Genomic DNA, 8,898 nt, shown 5'->3' with positions numbered 1-8,898 from the left:
TTGATTTTTGTAACGTGTTTGGAGAGACAGCTTGCGGAGACAGAAATGTCTGGATGCGCACCCTGTTTATTTTCTCTATTTGACAAAAACACAAAGATCTGTTGTTATTGTGAATGAACACATATTGAAGAAGACACTTTACAGCTTCAAATGATGTCAAACACGTAAGTGTATGATTATTAATGATGGAGTATTTTAAGTTGATTCTGCTATGATAAGGAGAAAACCGGTCAAACCGCGTTGCCGCATTTTTTGACCCCTGGGGGTTAAAGGGAGCCATAGAGACAGTTCCTCCACTCAGTCAGAGAGACGGATTTTAATCTACGTACTTCCTTGTTTCCAAGAAGGACAGGGGTTTTCGGCCCATTCTGGACCTACACTGGTTAAATGTGTTCCTAAAGAAACTTTATTTTCGTATGTTATGGACAAGCGACAGTCTGTGTTCCTTGATGAAATGGGACTGGTTTGTGACTGTGGAACTGAGTGATGCATATTTTCATATTCCCATTGCCCCTCACCACAGGAAGTTCCTTCGGTTCAATTTTGAGGGCAGGCCTACCAGTTCAAAGTTCTTCCTTATGTCCGGTCCCTGGCTTCTCACGTCTTTACAAGATACATGAGTGTAGTTCTATCCCCTTTTTGGGCCCTATTTAGACGACTGGATACTTTGTACCCCAACAAGACAACATGCTCTGCAAAACACTGAGATTTTACTAGAACATGTCCAACTGCTGGGTCTGACTGTGAACGAAGTGAAGAGTCATTTGGTTCCAACACAGTCCGTAACCTTCATTGGTGTGACTCTCGACATTCTTGCAATGTCTCCCACACTGTCACTTGCTCAGTCAGAGTGTTCATCAGTTACTCGCTCAATTCCAGCTGGGAAGGCATATTCCTTATTGTGTTCTCCTGCAACTAATTGGGATGTTACCTGCTGCCACCTCTGTAGTTCCCTTGGGCCTGCTTCACCTCAAGCCTCTCTAGAGATGGAGCAACATCCTAAGACAAGACCATGTGAGACATCGTCATCACGCAATTGTTGTTTCAGCCGCTTGTGTCTGTGCACTAAAGCCTTGGAAACGATTGGGGTTTCTGAGAACAGGTGTTGAGTGTGGTGACTTCTCGTTGAGAAGTGATCACAACCGTTGCTTCACTGACAGGCTGGGGAGCAACGTGGAACCAGAGGGGAATTGGCAGCCACTGATTGCAACGGGAGACCTTGGCACATATCAATGTCCTGAAAGCAGTGTTTTTAGCTCTGCAACACTTTCTGCCAAACGTTCATCTTCCAGGATCAGCCAATCAGGTGGCGGAAGCTCTGTCCAGGGACTTTTTGGTTCCGGGGGAATGGAGGCTCCACCCGGATGTGGTACAGGAGATTTGGCGACAGTTTGGCAAAGCAGTAGTCAATCTATTTGCATCAGAGCTGACCACCCACTGTCGTCTGTGGTTTGCAAGGACAGAGACATTCAGCCCAAATTGGGGCAGGATGCATTGGCTCACGAGTCGCCGAACTGCCTGTTATATGCGTTTCCTCCATTTCCACTACTGTGGAAAACATTACAAGTAATATAACAAAGGCAACATCTGTGGTGTTACTTTATATAGAGTTTTTTTTAACAGTTATCGGAATCGGCCGATCACGAAGATCACAAATCGGTAATCGGTATCGGCTTCAAAAATCCTGATCGGAGCATTCCTAGTGTCTAGACACTAGGGAGTTTTTCCCACTGGGTTTTCTCCTAAGGGGTTTTTTCAGTCCCAGGGAGAGTCAGCCAACTTTGGCTTAATTTAGCACTTTACTGTATACGTTACATTATTAATACGCTCTCTTGTACGGTTTATTCTTAACCGCTATATTCTACTTCCTATATACTATCTATTGATTTTCAGTGTTCTCCTCTACATCTACTAATGTAAAGCTGCTTTGCAACAATTAACAATTGTGAAAAGCGCTATTTTAATAAAATTGAATCTATGGCCGAGGCTGATTCCGTTGGAGTGGGACGTGCATCTGTGATTGAACAGCCAGTAGCAGCACTGGTTGTGTCGCCTGATGAGGCCCTGAGAGGCAATGTACGCTGCCCTAGTGCTCAAATGTGGATGTACTGACACTTTGTTAAAAAGAGCATATGAGTCGTTAGCTTATGTTACTCGAGCAGAGAACATTATCTGCCAGCTGCTTCTTGCTTGCAGTACAACCTTAAAGTCATCTAATGTTAATGATTCTGTGGGTCCGACCATTTTGGGACACTGTCAGAGGTTCTGACATGCTCTTACATTTGGTCTTTTTTCAGTTGCTTTAAACATATTAATGGCAAGTGTCTCATAACACTGCGTTCAGCACAAACTGGGCTAAAATATTATATGAGCTACATGTATGTACATGTTTGTATTTTTGAGAGAAAAATGTTTATGCGTGGTTTTTAAAAAAAAAAAAAACATTTTTAAGTCACTGATATAAGTCCACAAAACCCATACTAAACATGTTTTAACAAGACTTTTCTAAACAGAATCTAGTAGTCTAGAGTTTTTTCTTTAAAATTATGTGAAAATCATCCTGCCTACTCATTCACATAAAACAATATATTGATTTAGAATTTGTAAAAGACTTTTTGTTTAGAGGGGCCATATGAGAGAAGGATTGATTGACAGCTAGCAAACAAAGGCTTGCATAATGAGCTGCATAATGAGGCAGGAATTTTAGAGGGAACTACAGTAAAGAATGTGAGGACAAATAAATGTATACATGTTTGTTTGAGGTTTATTAAGACGTTAACAATATAATCAAAATAGAAATAAAGGTCAGTAGGACATTTTCGGTTTATTTGGAAACAAACCCTATTCAAAAACTTAACTTGTATAAGAAACTGATAAACAACAGAGCTGTAAACTTCATGTGGCTCATGTTACCATATAAATTTATGTCCAAAAAGTGGGAATATTTTTCCACTTCATAGTTTTGTACTGATGAGAGGGATGCAGACCTGTAAGAGAGTTAAGAACAGCTGTTAGTATAAACTGTCCACAGAAAAACCCTTGCATACATAACTGATGAGTAAATATCACTGATAGCACTACATTCAGATAAACTATCATATACATAAACTAAATTCAGAACATCTCAGATAAACATCTGCAGTGATTAGTTTGATAAAAAGCTGTTTTCAGATGACTGTTTTCAGATGCCCATCGATCGTCTAGCTTCTGTTTATAATGCGTTTCTGTAAGTTTAAAAAAAAAAACTTTAAAAACACATTGCATATGGCGTACATGTGCACAAGCTCGTGTCTCCGTGTAAACAACGCGGTGCTCATAAAAAACGGTGTCGCGTGTAAAGCGCAATGTATGGAATTGCGTTGCTTGTAAACAATATGGAATCATATTACACAGATCCCGCAGTGAAGCATTACTCAAAGGTGCCATGAAGAATACGAAAGTGAATAACTGTGTCTAACACTGTACAACATGTAACAGATATCCACCATTATGGGAGGTCACGGGTACTCATTTGTAAATAAGCATGTAAACATGGAATCATATTACAGCACACAATTAAAAGATACAGCAGTGCAGCCTTACTGAAAGTTGCCATGAAGGATATAAGTGAATAACTGTGTTTAACAATTAAAGCGTCCTCCATTGTTCTTCTTCTTAGGTAACGTTAACGTTAATGTCCAGACATAAATGAAGATCTTTCTCACGTGTCTGTATAAAGTTTATAATCCAAACATGTGGTAAAGTCTTTAACAAATCAAAGAAGTAAAGTTTGAACAGATTTAATGTTTGAGCTGCTCTTCATTACCATGTCAACAGCGTGTACCGCCTGTGGGCGTGACCGCATTAAAGATAATGAAGTCAGCCAGGAAAAACTGTACTCTCTTTACTTCAATGCAGATTATAGAAACAGGCATTTATTTGTTTTCAATTATAATTAGCTTGTTTAAAAATAGACATTTCAGGCTTTCTTTGGATATGTGTATTGTCATGAGTGACAAAACGGGCAGAACTAAAAAGCAGCAGGAGCAGGTTCCGCCCGGACCGACTTCCGCAAACACCGACACTTCCGGGTAACCCCCGGGCAGTGTTGTGTGTAACGCGTTACAGTAACGTAACTACTTTTTTGAGGAAAAAGTAGTGTAACGCGTTACTACTGAAAATTTGGTAACGTAACGTAGTTCATTTTCCAATTCAGTGCAACGTTACTTTTGGTTAGATTTGACAGCGACACTGCCATCTGCGCTTGTGCAATAGTCACAACGTCCACACACGACAGAGGCTCGACAGAGGTGAGCAGAGAGCCTTTCCAGATCCAAAGCTAAGAGCTATACTTACCTTAAAGAGCCTGTGAGTCCAAAGTAGCAAGCTTGGCGAACAGAGAGCCTTTCCAGACCCAAAGCTAAGAGCTATACTTACCTTAAAGAGCCTGTAAGTCCAAAGTAGCACGCCTAGTGACCAGAGAGCCTTTCCAGATCCAAAGCTAAGAGCTATACTTACCTTAAAGAGCCTGTGAGTCCAAAGTAGCACGCCCAGTGAGTACGGGGCCTTACCAGATCCTCACGAAGAGATATACTTACTCCAAGAGTCTGTGAGTCCCAATTCAGTACGCTGGCGACATCTAGAGTCTGTTGGACTACAAGTTAACTTACCTGTGCATCCTTTGCAGAGTCGGAGCCACACCCCAGGACCCCCCATCCAAGGGTTGCCATCCAAGAGGAGTCCAACGCCCTCCGCTTCCTGCCTGTCCCCGCGACGGCCTGGGGCATCTGAAACGAGAGTAAGATCATATTAATCTGTCTATCCTTGTGATCGTAGGAACTTCTGGAGAACAAGACCTCAGGGGTATGGGACAAGGGCTAGCCCATCATTGATTCTACGAAGCCATCTACCTGATCCGCTCTGTGGTCGATACCGGGCTCGGAAGGGAGGAACTCACCTAGCCACAGGAGGTCGCTAGGGCGAGACTAGGACGTCTCGCAGGAAACCGAGACACAGGTAGCCGCTGGACTTCCAGTTCATTAATTGTTTGTTTCTTGTCTGCCTCCAGGATCAGAGGAGGGCGCCACGTGTTCACTGAAACCAAAAACAGGAAGCCGGGATTAGAACAAATAGGAAGAGGAAATACTTACCTGAGGACGAAGGAGCTCTGTGCTCTTCCCTTGGCTCCCCTCCTCCCCTGCAAAGAAGAACACACCGGCCATTATTTTAAATCCCCCTTTCCCCCGCCCATCTTGATTTTAATTAAATTAAATAAAGTTTGTTTTAAGTTTACTTATCTGGTTCCGTTGCTTGGTCATTGGGGTGCTTTTGGGACCTCCTCGAGGTGGAACGTCCGGAGGGGCATTAGTGGCCCGCTCTGGCTGATAACAGTATCATGTTTGTATGTCGAGTTTTCGCAGAGTTTCAATTGATTTTTGTAACGTGTTTGGAGAGACAGCTTGCGGAGACAGAAATGTCTGGATGCGCACCCTGTTTATTTTCTCTATTTGACAAAAACACAAAGATCTGTTGTTATTGTGAATGAACACATATTGAAGAAGACCCTTTACAGCTTCAAATGATGTCAAACACGTAAGTGTATGATTATTAATGATGGAGTATTTTAAGTTGATTCTGCTATGATAAGGAGAAAACCGGTCAAACCGCGTTGCCGCATTTTTTGACCCCTGGGGGTTAAAGGGAGCCATAGAGACAGTTCCTCCACTCAGTCAGAGAGACGGATTTTAATCTACGTACTTCCTTGTTTCCAAGAAGGACAGGGGTTTTCGGCCCATTCTGGACCTACACTGGTTAAATGTGTTCCTAAAGAAACTTTATTTTCGTATGTTATGGACAAGCGACAGTCTGTGTTCCTTGATGAAATGGGACTGGTTTGTGACTGTGGAACTGAGTGATGCATATTTTCATATTCCCATTGCCCCTCACCACAGGAAGTTCCTTCGGTTCAATTTTGAGGGCAGGCCTACCAGTTCAAAGTTCTTCCTTATGTCCGGTCCCTGGCTTCTCACGTCTTTACAAGATACATGAGTGTAGTTCTATCCCCTTTTTGGGCCCTATTTAGACGACTGGATACTTTGTACCCCAACAAGACAACATGCTCTGCAAAACACTGAGATTTTACTAGAACATGTCCAACTGCTGGGTCTGACTGTGAACGAGGTGAAGAGTCACTTGGTTCCAACACAGTCCGTAACCTTCATTGGTGTGACTCTCGACATTCTTGCAATGTCTCCCACACTGTCACTTGCTCAGTCAGAGTGTTCATCAGTTACTCGCTCAATTCCAGCTGGGAAGGCATATTCCTTATTGTGTTCTCCTGCAACTAATTGGGATGTTACCTGCTGCCACCTCTGTAGTTCCCTTGGGCCTGCTTCACCTCAAGCCTCTCTAGAGATGGAGCAACATCCTAAGACAAGACCATGTGAGACATCGTCATCACGCAATTGTTGTTTCAGCCGCTTGTGTCTGTGCACTAAAGCCTTGGAAACGATTGGGGTTTCTGAGAACAGGTGTTGAGTGTGGTGACTTCTCGTTGAGAATTGATCACAACCGTTGCTTCACTGACAGACTGGGGAGCAAAGTGGAACCAGAGGGGAATTGGCAGCCACTGATTGCAACGGGAGACCTTGGCACATATCAATGTCCTGAAAGCAGTGTTTTTAGCTCTGCAACACTTTCTGCCAAACGTTCATCTTCCAGGATCAGCCAATCAGGTGGCGGAAGCTCTGTCCAGGGACTTTTTGGTTCCGGGGGAATGGAGGCTCCACCCGGATGTGGTACAGGAGATTTGGCGACAGTTTGGCAAAGCAGTAGTCAATCTATTTGCATCAGAGCTGACCACCCACTGTCGTCTGTGGTTTGCAAGGACAGAGACATTCAGCCCAAATTGGGGCAGGATGCGTTGGCTCACGAGTCGCCGAACTGCCTGTTATATGCGTTTTCTCCATTTCCACTACTGTGGAAAACATTACAAGTAATATAACAAAGGCAACATCTGTGGTGTTACTTTATATAGAATTTTTTTAACAGTTATCGGAATCGACCGATCACGAAGATCACAAATCGGTAATCGGTATCGGCTTCAAAAATCCTGATCGGAGCATCCCTAGTGTCTAGACAAAAAGCAGCAATGAAAAATATTAATGCAGAACTTTAATGCAATATACCATGGCAAAACATTAGTCAGATAAAGCTGGTTGTATAGAGTATTGTTCATATTTTGTAATCATTCAGTGAGCTGCTTAGCTGGTCATTATGGCAAAATAAACCCCAGTAGTAATCATCGCCTGAAGTGAGATAGTTTGTTAACCTGAAAGGCTTTATTTTAGAAAGCAATTAAATGATTGTTCAGTACAGTGGCGTGCACAGACCTCCTAAGGGGTAGGGGCTGACTGACTTAAAAGGGCATAATTTTTTATGTCAAATAACATTCAAATGTATTTATTACTTTGGTGTTTTTATTCTTTTTTTCCTTGGCATTATTTATATAATGTTGTAACAAATGAATAACACATCAAACTAAAATAGGGGAGTTAGGAAAATATTATTTACTTTCGCAAACAAAACAGCGAGAATCAAGTTTTGAGGACTTCATTTTCATGTTGTAAACTTTATATGTGTATATGTATAAAAGTGTTAGCAATCATTAAATCGGCAAGTTAACCGATCTATCACAGTTTTTAATTCAGTATTTCTTTGACTAAATGTCTCACTTACAAAAAAAGAAGCAATAAGCTTAACCATTTGAAATTATTCCTAAAACCTATTTTTCATAGCTAAAACACACCGCTTTGTTAGTTTAGAACACCATCAAAACACGACAAATAGTGGGATTAATATTTTTGCTCCAAACTAACTTTATAGCAGATCAAGTGTTTTGAGCTGATGTGGCTTCAGATCGCAAAATGAAACAGATAATACACTCTTTCTTTTTGGTATTCTGCACAGTGCTAAAGTTGCATTATAATAAATAAATATGCTGTATTATGAAAATACCCAACATGACCGGAACAATACCATATACAGTATAATCCTAATTAAGTTTATTGTCTTCTTGTTTTATCCATCAGAACATCTTTATATGCATGTTATTAGCAGCAGGGTAGATAAATGCCCTTAAAAGTGTAAATACTGAATCGGACCCAAGCGTTCTTCGTGTGTCAATTCTAAAGTGTCTCTGCGCGATGGTGCACGAGGTTGCCCTCAGGCTTCACGTATGAATGAACAGACTCGTGTAAAGGTCAGTTCAACAGTGGCATATCACCGCGTTTGGAATAAAAATGGAATATTACTCCTTTCTTTAGGAATTAGAAGTAAACAAATAAAATCAATCAATATGTTTCCAAACATGCATGCCTTTGAACCAGAAGCCCAGAGGAATGTTGTTTTGTGAAGTGCTTTCATGACGACTGCGGGTCATATTTCATTTTACAGATATGGAGTCCGATTTTCATTTTCATAACTTGTGACACTAATTAAGACATTACTGTCTCTAAATTTTTAAAAATAAAATAAAGGTCAAATACAAACGCTTGAGCCCTTGACCTTTCTAATGATGTATTGTTTGTTGTGTTAAGTGCAATCTTTTACATTAAATAAGTAAACAACAAGAATCAGGCTGCACTCGCGATGATATTTGCTCAATAAGAGCTTTTAATTACATGTTAACATGAACCTAATAATGAACTGCGTTTATACAGCATTCATGGAAAGCATTACCATGAAATCAGAGATAAATTCCATCCTTACAATTTAGAGATGGACATGGTCTTAGATTTCATTGCACTAGATGAATTTCTCCAAACTAATAACACGAGGACGTAACGTAACATTGGCCTTCGATGAGAACATTTTCAGAAAGCAGCTGAAATCTAGTTTTACGAATTAGTTAAGCATAAC

Source organism: Paramisgurnus dabryanus, chromosome 5 (genome assembly GCF_030506205.2).
Source record: "Paramisgurnus dabryanus chromosome 5, PD_genome_1.1, whole genome shotgun sequence".
Lineage (NCBI taxonomy): Eukaryota > Metazoa > Chordata > Actinopteri > Cypriniformes > Cobitidae > Paramisgurnus > Paramisgurnus dabryanus.
Note: the sequence above shows the minus strand (reverse complement) of the source record.